Source organism: Staurois parvus, unplaced genomic scaffold, assembly GCF_062004578.1.
Source record: "Staurois parvus isolate SC_StPar_1 unplaced genomic scaffold, SC_StPar_1.0 ptg000043l, whole genome shotgun sequence".
Classification (NCBI taxonomy): Eukaryota; Metazoa; Chordata; class Amphibia; order Anura; family Ranidae; genus Staurois; species Staurois parvus.
The window spans coordinates 2,000,068-2,015,547 of NW_028317839.1; positions in this window are offsets into that span (position 1 = coordinate 2,000,068).

Here is a 15,480-nt window from a genome sequence, read left to right on the forward strand (position 1 = left end):
TGTTTGAACTAGATGGACTTGTGTCTTTTTTCAACTAGACTAACTAAGTAACTATGTATTACACTGAAGGCTTATTACAAGATGGTTTCTGTCCAATGCACCTTCAGAGGATTATGTGAACAAAGTCTTGACTTGAAGCAGTATTAAACCAAAAAGAAAACATTTATCATATTGCAGCCTACCAATTCTTAAAAGTGCTGGCTGCATTAGTTTCCTTTTTAGGCTTTCTTTCTTCTATTTTCATCTGGTGACTCTACCTGCTGTTTTTCCCAAATTTCAAGCCTTCAGCAGCAAGTGTCAGCCTACATGGATAAGATAGTCTATTTACCACTGACAGGGTTGATTAAAATTATCATTTTTTATTTATTCATGTAAAACCATTATCCCTTTAAAAGGAAGAAAAACTGTTTGCTGTAACTGATTGTAAAGTAGTAGCTGGAGTTTGGCTCCAGTTTGTTATTGGTATTCAAATCTGCAATTACATTTAACACACCAATCCCCCATGATTGTAAACTCGAAAGAGCAGGGCCCTTGATCCCCTCATGTTTTGCATTGTATTGGTATTGTTCTGTCACATGTTCTGTCTCCCTTTTGTAATGTACAGCGCTGAGCGAACTATTGGCGCTTTATAAATACTGTATAATAATAATAATAATAATAATAATGATTGACAATGCTACCATCTGCTGTATCGTGGCCCATTCCTCCAGAGTGGTGTCTAGTTAATACCGGTGTGTTACTGGCCAGATCACCAGGTGAAACAACAGGGAAAAGAGACAAATAAAGTAAAACTGATGCAGCCACCACATCTAATGATTTGTATGCTGTAATATAATACATGTTTGGTTTTGGGTTTAATACCACTTCTGTGTATTGTTCTGGCTTCCTGTTCTGCTCTGAATTCTGCTTGACTGTACAGAGACAATGGAAGTGCTGTAGGAAGGCAAGTAGGAGATGTTCCTGTTGCAGCTTAATAAACCCCATTGTACCCAGCCATATACAAATGTCCTCTCTGTGACTATCGCCTTAAACAAGTTAAATCACTTCTCTGGGAGGAGAGGGGACATACTGTTATAGTAGGTAGGTGGTTATCTGCAGAGGCAGTTATGAAGGTTAGGTGTTTTAGGTGCAGGAGGTAAGGTTGGAAAGTTAAATGTAGAGCAGGGGAAGCAAACTTTGGCTCTCTAGCTGATACAGAACTACATGTCCCATCCTGCTCCTGCCTCTAGGAAACATGTTTCTGCCTGTCAAAATCTTGCAATGCCTCATGGAACTTGTAGTTTCACAATAGCTGGAGGACCTCTGCTGTAGAAGATGTCTTATGTGTTAGGGATGCTACATCTGGAGCAGTAGGTGTGGAATTGTACTATCCATCCCTGTTACTGTTTGATTACAGTGCATAGGTCATATCTGATTCCATACAGACTTACTGGATAGTTTAGGAGGGTGCTCAAATTATAGTTTTGGTAGATCTAAAGTTAAATGTGCAAAGATTGTATGGTCAGATTGTAATGAATATGGTGAACATTGAAGCTCAGGGGTCCTGGCACATACCTTGCACATTGCCTTGTTGTGTCAAGCTTTGGCACCAGGCAATGGTCTTTTCAATATATCCATTTTCTGCATGCCCTTAAAGCGGTAGTAAACTGCATAAAAAAAATAAAAATAAAAAAACACCCCCTCACAAGGTAAAGGCATAATGTGCTAGTATGCATTGCATACTAGCATATTATGAAGGACTTACTTTGAAACAAAGCTCTCCAGCAGAGTGCTGTCACAGTTCCCAGGGGCTTCCTTCTCCACCCTGTCTTCCTCCTGGGTTCGCGAGCTCTAGCCGGCAGATACCGTCATTCCCACGCATGCGCACGGGAGTCCCGGGCCATGGCACAGTGCTCTGAAGGAATGGCACGGTCATGCCGTCCCTTCAAAGCGCATGTGCCGGCTATCAGAAAAGGCTAATATCTCCTAAATGGTTCACATTTAGGAGATATTAATTTTACCTACAGGTAAGCTTTATTATAAGTTTAACCTATAGATAATATTATTAAAGAAGAGTTTACTACCACTTTAAGTAATTGTATTTCTCATTTCCTGGCGGCATTCTAATTAACATGGCAATGTACAGTTAGCTAGGGATGAGACAAACAAACATTATTATTATTATTATTATTATACAGTATTTATAAAGCGCCAATAGTTCGCTCAGCGCTGTACATTACAAAGGGGGACAGAACATGTGACAGAACAATACCAATACAATGCAAAACATGAGGGGATCGAGGGCCCTGCTCTTTCAAGCTTACAATCTAGGAACATTTGTAGGGACATCATTTTGAAAGAAATGATCCTGGTCTGAAACACATAAACAGTTGATATTTCACTTCCCCTTAAAGCCCTTTTAGAGGCATGAAATAAAAGTATAATTTTGACTCAAACTATAAAATAAGCGTCAATGTTTTTGGGTTTATGTCAAGTTATAACTTATAAATAGCTTTACTGCAGAGTCTGAATTTTTGCCGACTGTAGTCTTCTCTTGTCTCCCTGTAATTCACTCATCATGTAGACCCTGGTGTCAGCTGTCAGTTTTAAAGTTCCAGCTCCTGCTAGTGGGATCAGCAGCCTTACATCTGCATGAATTTATCACTGTTTTCAAAGCTTCACAAAGATTAAAGATTGAATCTTGCTGAAGCTTTAAAAACAGTTATAAATAAATTCATACTGCCGTGAGGTTCTTCAGAGGGTAATCAAGACCAGGGCCATAGAGGAAGCAAAGAATAGAAGTTAATATTTTAGGAATTTAATTTATAATTTTCTGTCCCAGAATTTGATGTACATTATGACTCTATAGTCAATTCTCAGTAATGAAATGAAAATATATTTTAAAAAATTAAATCAATTACTGCATATAATTTACCTTTATAGTGTATGCAAAGACAAAACCTTTTTTTTCCCCTGAATAGAGTAAGGGTTAGATCCTCTGTCACGTTTTTATTGCTGCCTGTGTCCCCGCTGTGGAAATTCACCCCTTTGTTTGTCCTGTGAACCATTGTCGCCAAGGCAGAAAGTGAGAGGAAATCCAAAATTTTAGAGTGGTCATTAACCACTTCCCCATAAAGTCCACAATATCAAAAATGAAACACAAATATGTCCCTCCTGTGTAATCACGGTGAAATAAAATTTGTCCAAAGAATTTTTATGTCCACCCAATGATTTCCACGATAAATGTTACCTCAAAAAAAGAAAAATATCACATAGTGCATTATCTTTAATCAACTGAATATTATTATGTGACATCACTCTAGTGAATATCCCATAAACAAAAACTTTGCAGTGAAAAATAGTGAAAAAAATGTGAAAAATTGTGAGTCAAATGGTGAAACAACACTGTGCGTGTGAATCACTCTTCAGTGCCCAAAAGCAAGCCAACACAGTGTACACTTCTAATTAGAATAAGGAGTGGGTACCCTTACCAACAATCCAAATGAAACACGCCTATAATGTAATCCAATAAGTGGTGAAAAATAGCCTTCCTGTAGATCTCCACAAGGCATATACAACCTCCATGGCACTATCTGGATTCATCAGCCATAGTACTGCATGTGTCCCCATACACCTTGCTCCATCCAGATGTACATATATGAGGGATAAGAATAGTGTAATACCACCAAGATAAAGGAATCAATAAGCTTTAATAAAACTGCTCACATTATTCCAGCCTTTAAAATCGCTTAGTATACATAATATAAAACCTTTCTGCCATCCAGGAAACGTCCAGGCTCTCACAGGTGATCCTTTCCCCTTTCCAAAATGGCCACTGGTGTACATCCGGTTCCCGTATGCGTCTGACGTCACTTCCCTTGACGCGTTTCATCATCGACTTGATCATAAGGGATGCACTATGTGATATTTTTCTTTTTTTGAGGTAACATTTATCGTGGAAATTGTTGGGAGGACATAAAAATTCTTTGGACACATTTTATTTCACCGTGATTACACAGGAGGGACATATTTGTGTTTCATTTTTGATATTGTGGACTTTATAGGGATTGGATTTCACTTGAATTGTGTTATTGGGGAGTTCTTCAACTATATTGTAGCATATTCTTTATTATATTATTGTTTATTGTATTGGGGCTGAAGGTGTTGATTGTGCTTTGGGGGAATTGAGTTTGAGTATTTGTTTAGGAAGTGGTATTAGTTAAATATTAACCACTTCCCGTCCGGCCCATGTACATAAACGGCCGGACGGGAGCAGTGCAGGAGCGGGTGGCCATTTATAAATGTCCTCCACATCCATTACCTGTACGTGCTCCCTGGGAGCGTACGAACCAGCGATCCGGTGCCTGCTGTGTCCGATCGCTGTATGGGACCTCTGTGTCAGGTCTCGATCATGTGATCACTGATTGGTCAATCAGTGATCACATGAATAGTATTAAGCAAGATGTCAGTTGCTGACATCATTGCTTACTACTAGTGACATCTGTGAATGATCACAGAGGTCACATGGTACAAGGCTATTCACAAATGCCTTGTACCATTTGACAAGCTGTGACTAATCACAGCTCTCACAGTATTTCTCAATGGAGGAGAAATGATTGCTTTTACAGCCTTTATGGGTGTAAAAGCAATCAGTGTAGAAAAAAAAATCTTCTTAACCCCCCACAAGTAGTACAGAATCACTATGGTTACACTGTACTGCTAGGGTGACAGTATGTTACAAAAAACCCTAAATAATAATATAAAAAAATAAAATAAAAATGTAAAAAAAAAATTTGAAAAATTATAATTTTTGGTTATAAACTAATTTGGGTTTTTTTTTTTCACTAAAAAGATAGCTGAATACATCTCAGCCAAGATTTATGAAGAAAGATTATTTATTTGCAAAATGTCATAAGTTTTTTTTCAAAATGTTTGGGCTTTTTCATTTACATGGCAAAAAAATAAAAATCCAAGTGGTGAATAAATACCACCAAAATAACGTTTTATCTGACTAAAAAAAATGTTATCAAATTAATATGGGTACAGTGTTGCATGACCACGCAATTGTCATTCAAAGTGTGATAGCACTGAAAGCTGAAAATTGGCCTGGACAGGAAGGGGGTGAAAGTGTCTGGACTTGAAGTGGTTAAAGCAAGTGGAAAGGATAAGTCATTCAATGGGGACAAATGTTCAGGTGACAACTGCTTAAGCTGGGAATTCTCCTTAGTTTTAGGAGATTTCCTTCTTCAGGATAGGACGTAAATAGAAATATCTCTAGCAGGACCCAGACAGCAAAAAGCTAAAAAAAAAACACCTTTATATATACTTTCATATGTTGGTATAAGCAGAGCTTTTTTTTCAGCTGAAAATTGGCGGAACTCAGTTCCACCACCTTAGGCTCAGGCATTCTGCTACCTGCTCACCACTATCACTTGTAAACACAGAAGTCCAGTTTCTGTGTTTACAAGTGACAGCTTTTCTCTCAGTGGCTCCCACAGATCTGATCTCCTGATTGGCTCCCAGTACAGGACAGAGACAAGTGAAATGCAGGTGCTCAGGGTGTAGTGCAGTCAGAGGTGGGAGGGGAGCATCATATGGTAGGTTGAACATTCTGTGATCTCTTATTTTTTCCTTAGTGCCTAAAAGCTGATGCCCCCACTGGATGATCTCCCTGAAAGTGAGAAAGGTGTAGCCATTTACAGTGTTCGGGGAGGTACTAGAGTTGGCAGGATGCTTCTGAGCCGAAACCGCCCTACTTAAAATCACCAACGACCTGCTAACCGCCAAAGCCAATGACCACTATTCTATCTTCCTGCTCCTTGACCTCTCCGCGGCCTTCGACACTGTTGACCACCCTCTCCTCCTTGCCAAACTGCACTCCCTTGGCATCAGGGACGCTGCTCTCTCCTGGTTCTCCTCCTACCTTTCCCAACGCTCCTTCAGCATCACCTACAACACTGCCACCTCCCTCCCCCTCTCTGTCGGGGTCCCCCAAGGCTCTGTCTTCTCCATCTATACCTCCTCCCTTGGCAAACTTATTCACTCCCACGGCTTCAATTACCGACGACACCCACATTTACCTCTCCACCCCCCACCTCACCCCCTCACTCTCATTACCCACCTCCTAAACGACATATCAGACTGGACGTCGCTCTATTTCCTCAAACTTAACCTATCCAAAATCGAGCTCCCCCCATCTTCTCCATCACTACTAGCAACGCCACCATCTCTCCCACCCCACACGCCAAAGTCCTGTGTGTCACCCTGGACTCCCACCTCTCCTTCCTACCCCACATCCAACTGCTATCTAGATCTTGCAGGCTCCACCTCCATAACATCTCCAAGATACGCACATTCCTCACCCCAGACACCACCAAACAACTCGTACACTCCCTCATCATCTCACGCCTGGACTATTGCAATTCCCTTCTCACTGGCCTACCCAAACGAACGCTATCCCCACTCCAGTCAATTCTGAACTCAGCGGCTAGACTCATCCACCTCACCAACCGCTCCACATCTGCCACCCCCCTCTGCCAATCCCTTCACTGGCTCCCGATTGCCCAACGCATCAAATTCAAACTGCTAACTCTGAACTACAAAGCCATCCACAACGCCGCCCCAAACTACATAACCGACCTGATAACCAAATACTACCCCACCCGTGCCCTCCACTCCTCACAGGACCTCCTACTCTCTAGCTCCCTGGTCTCTTCCTCCCACGCCCGATTGCAGGACTTCTCTAGGACTTACCCCATCCTCTGGAACTCCCTACCCCAATCCATCAGACTGTCACCTACCCTCCTCACCTTCAGGCGCACCCTGAAAACCCACCTCTTCAGGGAAGCCTACCCCAACCTCACCTAACACCTGACCTCACCTAACAACTAACCTCCTCCACTCCTCCCACCACTCCATCGCCCACAGCCATTTCCTCCTGTACCACTTTCCCCTTCCTCCTAGATTGTAAGCTCGAAAGAGCAGGGCCCTCGAACCCTTCGTGTATTGTATTGTTACTGTCTTGTCTCATGTTCTGTCCCCCTCAGCTACTGTACAGCACTGAGCATACCGTTTGGTGCTATATAAATACTGTATAATAATAATAATATAATAATACAACAAAGGTAAGACACATTGAAGTTGGTGGAGCTATTCAGGAGGAGGGAGAAGGTGAGGGCAGTGGAGGGGGTGTTGTGTGCAGATGTCAGAGCTGAGGAGGGGTGAAAGTGAGAAGTATATGGGAGATGCAGAGGTTAGCAGCTGTGGAAGAGGGCTGAAATTTGCACTCTGTGTGTATTGCACCCTTGAACTCTGCACTCTGTGTGTAATGCACTTATGAATTCTGAACTCTGCACTTTGCGTGTAGCGCATCTCTGAACTCTGCACTCTGTACTTAGCACATCCCTGAACTGTGCACTCTGTGTGTAATGCACCCCTGAACTCTGCATTCTGTACATATCACACCCGTGAACTCTGAACTCTGTACATAGCGAACCCCTGGAATCTGAAATCTGTACATAGCGCACCCCTGACCGCTGCACTCTGTGTGTAGTTCACTCCTGAACTCTGCACTCTGTATATATTGGTATTTAATGCCCCTTTAAAACACTTCTACTGTTCGGTTTTCTCATCATTGTGTTAAGTAGGGAGCCATCTATTGGGAATTCACTACATTTGCAGTCTATTCTTTTCACTTACACATCAGTCCAGAGCCATTTTAGCTTCTAGAAGGACACACCAATAAAGGCATCCTTCCTCCCTTTGATACACATTTGCCTGAAAGTTCTATCATTGAGTTTGTCAAAGTTATATATATATATATATATATATATATATATATGTATATATAGATCTCTCTTCAATATATTTAATGTAACTTGTAGGTAGCTGTTTGTAAGAAATGTGTTCATTGTATGAATTTGTCAGAGACATGTTTGCAAGCATATTGTAACTTCAGTTTATGGGAAGTGTGTTTTGTGATTGTATTGCAGAACTATTCACTAACCACTGTTAGTGAAATTTGGCCACACTTATTATTTGATGCAGTTTGGTGGTTGTGTGTGTGGGGTGGTGGTTGTGGGGTATAATTGAGTTCCTGTACCTATTCTCTGAGAAAAAAAGCCCTAAGTATAACTAATAATTTTTATTTTGGGTAGAGAAAGCAAAGGTTAACACCCTGTCAGTTTATTTTCTGCTGTCTGGGCCCTGCTGAGGAGATTTCTCTTCCTTCCTGTCCAAGACATACAACAGAAAGTGAAAGGAAATCTCTGTAAGAAAAGGAAATTCCTCTTTGGACAGTTTTCACCAGAATTGAGGTCTCCTTTTTAAGGTTCCCCTTACTTCTTGTTCTGGTGACAAGTATAACATGTTGGACTTATTATCACTTTCTGCCATAGTCATAATAGACACAAGGAGAAATCTAGAAGGTGACTTTACCTAACGTTCACCACAGACAGCAATAATGATTTGACAGGTGTCTAACCCTTTCCTACCATAGCCAACACTAAAAAGGTATGGTTATACATTCACTTTGTTTATTGTATAGTTCTTGTTTTATCACACCTCCTGTCTTAGGGTGTCTGCAATCTGGATGAAGAAGTAAACCAGACATCTTTGAACAACAGCATTGCCAGTCTTGGAGGAGGGTATTGTTAGACTAGCAGATTTAGACTTTATCAACAAATTGAAGCTGAACTTCAGCTAACGCTTGATAAGAAGTTACAGCAAACAATTTTTTTTTCCTTTTGGGATAAAGGATTTCCATAAATGATTAAAAGCTTAACCGCAGAAGTACTGCTATAGGGCCGCACAGATGCGCAAAATCACGTATATATATATTGTGGGGTTAGCTCAGGTGGGGGATCTCCTTCCCTGGGAAAAAGGTAGGCCGCACAGCAGGCTTTCGTCAAAATCTGACTGGTTGTCAGTTTTATTTAAAAAGGTTTGCAGAAAATATCAAAATAAACAAAACATCAAAATAAACCCTTGCCATCCAGGCACTAACTAAACAGAAGATGTTCCTCTCTCAGAGGTGAAGGGCTTCTCCCTGTCACCAAAAACAAAACAAACGCAAACCTTTTCTTGTAGGTATAGTACACACACAGCTCTCTCAGAATACCTCTCTGAGTCCCAGGCCACGAGCGACTCCTTGCTCCAGCCCTGCCCTTTTTATACCACCTGTTGGTGGTCATCAGTGGAGCCCAAACTCTGGTCCGGACCCACCTGCTTAACTGTGGCCCCGAAAACCCGGAGTGGACTCCACCTAAACTGTCAGGTATGAGCATATGCGAGGTGACACATAGCGTCCCTCTATCACCTCGCCGTTCATCCTGTCACAATATATATATGTGATTTTGCATTTCCGGGTAGGGGGCGCACGTGAGCCATGCGCAAGCCCTACCCGTGCCACCATTCGCAGCCTCAACTGTCAATCACTGGGTCCTGGCTGGTGATTACTTGCCGGTGCTCGGTGATTGCCGAGCATCTCCGACGGGGGGAGAGAGCTGTTTGTAAACAAAACAGTTCTCTTCCCTGTCAGCTCCTGCACACTGCTTTGCATGGCTGTGTATATTCCATATCGTAGTCATGTGTTATTTCCCAGCTTACGCTACACTGCTCTGTAGTTCGGTGGGTGACGCTAAGAGGCAGCCCGTGACATGACCTGCAGACATCATTGAAGGAAGTTCACTTCCTTTGCCTGAGGCTCTTACGATCATGTGGAGTTATAGTAAAACAAATACATTTTAATATCAATCATAAATAAATAAAATACATTGAAGCAATTCTTTGGCATTGCAAATAACAGCTTATATAAAATAAAACATGATCACGTTTACAATGATGGAGGTGGAGTCAATCACCCTGCTACATTCACTCTGCAATCCGATAAAGTGTGTCACCTGGAGCGCTTTCCAAAAGAGAATAAAATTGCACTGCTTCCCCCCAGGAGAAAACAAGACAATGCTCAGTGAGAGTGGCAGTGCAGAAGATGCAGGATCGAATTCCATTAAAGTCAGGGGTACAATTCAAGGGGTAGACAACGTGTTTTGGGGATCTAAGTGCCTCTTCATCAGGGCTTGACTGACAACAACATGAACAAACCAGAAGATTTCAGGGAGATGACAAGATCAACAATCATTACTACCAAGCATGAGAAATTCCTTTAACAAGAACACTAGTAATACAATTCATTTTTTGAAATGAGTGAGGTTTAGATGTTCTGAAAAATGGTATTACTTACGTAGCCCTATGAGGAAGATTTATACTCACTTCCTTTCCCAGTGATGGATGTCAAACAATAGGTGAGAGAAAATGTCCTCAAGGTAGAGACAGGATAACATTTAAAATCTGCTTAAAGTTCTAACACTTTCCCACTCTACGCAAAATTTAAAAAAAAAATAGCTAGATTAAGGCTTGCAGCGGGGCCAGGGGGTAGAGAAGCCAAGGAGAAGTTACAGTTGAAAGAAAACTCAGGATGGCTTTCAACAATGTAGTAACAATAACTGATTCTTCACATGGTTCACAAGATGCAGAATTGTATACTCTTAAAATCTTTGTTATGCAGATCAGCTATAATGACCCTCAGCAGACAGTGGTCACCATGGTATAGTCATTACATCATAATCCTTTCTTTTATCATGTAGATCATTTCTTATATACAGTATGTGTTTAAAATGTGTATTTCTTGGACTTGCACTATATCTATTCAAAGTATCCTCATCAATGGTGATCTAAGGAAAAATAAAATTGTGGATATCAACCATTGAAAAGCAAACAGTTGAATACTGCATACTTATTGTGTTAATCTAAGAAGAGCTATAACCTCAATCAAAAATGACATATGCTGCACTTACAAACATGTTAGAAATATAACAGTATAAAGAACACAGATTGTTAAAAAATGGATCATCATTTACTTTTGCTTTGTTATTTTATTAATTTATAGAGTATCAGGAAATTCTGCGATGTTTAAAAAATTAATAGCCTTTTTTCAGTGGTGAGAGTGAACTTAGAACTCCTGCACTTTAAAAGTCTACATTTAAAGTATAAGTAAATTCAAAACTTTTTTTTGCATTTTGGACAGTGGAGTGGAGAGGGATTAGAAGGCATGACTACTGCCTGTTGGGGAGATCTCCCCTCTTTATTTGTCCTGTTTACCATATATCTCCAAGAGTAAAAGAAAAAAAAATCCCAATTTTTGTTTGTCACCTGAACAGGAATAGAGAATAGAACAAGAACAGGAACAAGAATAGACAGGTGACAACCCGAGATTCCCTCACTTTGGAGAGATTTCCTACCACTTCCTGTTCTGGCTATAGGGCAAGAAGTGGAGGGAAATCTTTCCAATGGAACATACAGTTGATGGCAAAAAAAAACTGACAGCGTTTTCGCCCTCCATTACTCTATCCAAATGTTAAAAACATTTTTCCTTTAATTTTTTTCAAGTATAACTACACTTTGACTAAAAATTGTAAACGATACTTGTTTCTGAGCCTCTGAAAACAATGTAAATATATTAGCTTTACAGAAAATAATTCCTGTTTCCAGTAATACTGCCACCAGCTTACTGTCATTGAGTATATTCTACATGCTCTTTGTTCATTCAGCTCAATGCAGAGCAGGTCTCCTTTCTATAGTATTGGTGGCCATGAACTGCGAAATATAGGTGCAAATGCAGAGCTCAGGTCATGTAGCTGGCAGGGGCGGACTGACCATTTGGAAACTCGGGCACTGCCCGAAGGCCCGGGGTCAGTAGGGGGCCCCATGAGATGCCCCTGGTACCTTTTTCATAGGCTTTTTTGAGTTTGGTAAAAGACACAGGGGCCCCATGATCCCCTATTGCCCGGGGGCCCCATGAGTTGTCAGTCCGCCCATGGTAGCTGGATTAGATTCAGAAAAGGCAACACGTCATACTGCCAATTTTATAGGCTGCAGGGACAAGTACAAATTCAGTTGCAAGAAAAAGTATGTGAACCCCTTGGTATTACGTGGAGTTTTGCATGAATTGGGCAAAAAATGTGCTCTGAACGTCATCTAAGTCACAACAATAGAAGAACACAGTCTGCTGAACATAATACTACACAAACATTAGATGTTGCCATTATTTAATTGCACATAACATGTCAAGGGGTTCACATACTTTTTCTTGCAACTGTATATAATGGTTTGTAAAAGTGTAGATATATTTCAAAGCATAGATTAAAGCTGTACGTTGATGAGCATGATGACAGGATCATGCAACATTGCTGTGTCAATGCCCAAATGTCTACAGTTGGAAATTGCTATTGCTAGTAACCTGGCATGTTTACAATTATGAAGCATTATTATTTAATATATACATACTGTTTTTGTGTTGCTTTGAATGGGTGCAGGTAGGTAGAATTATGGATCTTCCACAGGTCTGATTGTTCTCACATAAAAAGACTTGGCACGTCTACATGGCCACCTAGAGCAATTCATGTCTATGAACAGGCACTTTGGAGCCAAAGAAATGCAGTGTACAGCCACTTTTATGTTCTTTAGAATGGCCTTGAGTTATGTGTTTGAATCTCGTTCCTCTGGATTTCCAAGTTTCCTTATACGTCACAGTTTCATCCATATTGTTCTAACCCCTGATGTATTGGGGATTAAACATGACAATGATTTCTGAGCTGAGCAACAACCGTCTATTCTGAATGACATTCATCTGTATTGTACGTTTGACACTATACCTTCCTCAGGAAGAATGCTTTATGTCTAGACAGCTTGCATTATCAGGCCACCCCTAAAGATTAAAATCCCTCAGCTTGTTTGCCCACTTCTAGCCCTCTCTGAATAATGGTGTAATGGATAGCAGGCGTTTATCTAGCATTTATGATTTCCTCCAATAAAGACCTTGAACAAAGTGCCTGCTCATTTGGACTGTAAGATGATTGCCTGCTCATCATTTGGTACTGTAGCATTAGTCTTTCTATTGAGGGGAGTTGGGGGAGCAGGAAGTTATGGGAAATGGCCCTCCCCAAACAGGCTACAGCACTAAACCTGTAGGTAGCTAGGAGAACCAGTTTCCTTATAGTCTCTGGTTCTGGTCTGGATTAAATGCACAGCAGCAGTGACCCCCCCCCCCCCCTCTTTTTTTGTGTAAGATAATGTAGAACAATTCTGTATGCACTTCTCAGAAACCCTCATGAATAAATATATCACTGTCCTCCAGTCTGGGGTTTCTGACCCAGCTAGCAGGGACAGAATGTACAAGTTCACCTTCAAGCCGGATGTGCCTGTCTGTTACCAACTAATTCTATGATAAATACAAAGCCACAGCATTTACAAATTACAGAGAAAAGAACAGATCCTTACATTACTTTGTATAAGTCAGGATAACAATTCTGTTTTAAAGACATTAAAATTAGAATTCTTTAAATGCAAAGAACATACAATAAATTCCTGCATTCTCCTTAGGCAAACAGGAAGTTCATCAAATGTTTATTTAATATTATATTCAGTATATTTCCATTTGTTTTCTAACATTGTCATCCTCTCTCACATAACTGGTATTTCTATTTAACAAATGCTCAAACAACCTTTTTTTGTCATAATTTGGCCTTTAGTCTCCATTTTACTGCTACAAAAATGCAATCTTGGTTGAGCCTGGAGTTTGCATGTTCTCCCTGTGCCTGCATGGGTTTCCTCTGGGTACTCCGGTTTCCTCCAACACTCCAAAGACATGCTGGTAGGTTAATTGGATCCTGTCTAAATTGGCCCTAATATGTGTATGTATGAATGTAAGTTAGGGACCTTAGATTGTACGCCCCTTGAGGATTAGGGACTGATGTGAATGTACAATATATATGTGTAAAGCACTGTGTAAATTGATGACGCTATATAAGTACCTGAAATAAATAAATAACTTGGTTTCATTTTTCTCTTATCTCAATAAAAAATTCTTTATACTCAGCTCAAATAATTCTTGAAAACTAGATATTGAAATAATTCATAATCATGCTGACAAGGTATTATACAGTTGTTCACTCTTACAAATCACTTTTTCAAATACTAACATAAAATGTATGAAAAAAAAAATCAATATTCGGTTACTAATGTATTCTAGTTCTTTACTCCTGTTAAGCTACGTTCAGGAAAGTTAGAGTGAAATTCTTTAAGTAGTCAAAGATGCGATAGTACAGTATACAGACATTGTATGTCACTTGTTCTATGAGGAATTACTGAAGGAAAAAGAAAACTTGATTATGTGAGTCACATACATCTTCCAGTCAAAAAGAGTTTACTGAATGTTCAAGGAATGTACAAAAAAGTTTATAGGACAAAATGCTATAGACATCCTGATGCCAGAGGTATTCATGATGAGTATTGTCATGGATTACCTAAAATAGGCTGTGTAAGTCTATGCATGTTAAGGCATGTGCCATTTACTGCTTCCCAGATCCCTGGAAAGTTTTACTGCACAGAGGCTTAAGAGATAGACATACAGTATGTCTAGTAAATATTTCATGTTGAAAACTAGAGACTGTAGGGACCAACTAGTCAGGAGATCACTATGATTTAATTCAGTTTAGCAGGCCTGTATATTCCAATATGTGTGAACTAGGATTCCTTGTCTTAACAAACAGTTAGCTACATATGTGTATCTGTGTAATGCTAAAATAGATTATTTTCACGTTTTGGATAGCGTAGGGAAGGATTAGATTTTCTTTCAAGTTTTATTGCTGTCTGTGTCCCCATTGGGGAGATTCCCCCTTACTTTCTTACCCCAGAGACCATTTATGTTTTTGGGGCTCAAATCTTTCTGGATAAAGATTCTCATGTGTACAACTGAAGAGATCCCATTACATACAGGACGTATAACTATATTCTGTACATTATGTTGCAGCACTTTTGTATTGTTTTTGTCTCACAGTTTAGTGATGTGAATTGTAATTCATATTAGATTAGGACAAAAAATAGCTTCCTATTTAACTTCAAAGCTGTATCCATGAATTCTTAATGACCTCCTATGATACCAATACTTGTCATACCAGTTTTGTCATTTTCTTATACAAAGGTATTTATGAATCATTCCATGTCCTCAACGCAGGAAATCGTAATTGATCTTGAGATAGGTTCTTGCTTGCATTCTCCCACGTGTACAATATAAATATAGAGTTTACAAACACAATGGGGTTGATTTACTAAAGTCAAATAGACTGTTCACTGTGTAAGGGAGGTTGCATTTTGCAAGGGAATTGTCCTCAGAGCTTAGTGAATAAAGTGAAGCTCTGCTGACTTCCATCATCCAATCATGTACAAGCAAGGTGTCTATTTATGAAACTGAGATCAGCAGCTGCTGATTTCAGTACATTGGTGGTTTATGAAACAGAGAAGATCAGCAGAGAACATGTTCTCTGCTGATATTCTTTACACACAGAGAATCTGCTATCAGACACAGAAACGGCCAGTTTATGAAGGAGCAATGTCAGGCCTTCACTGGTGATCTGTGTGAAAATTCTCCCTCCCAGATTCTCCAGC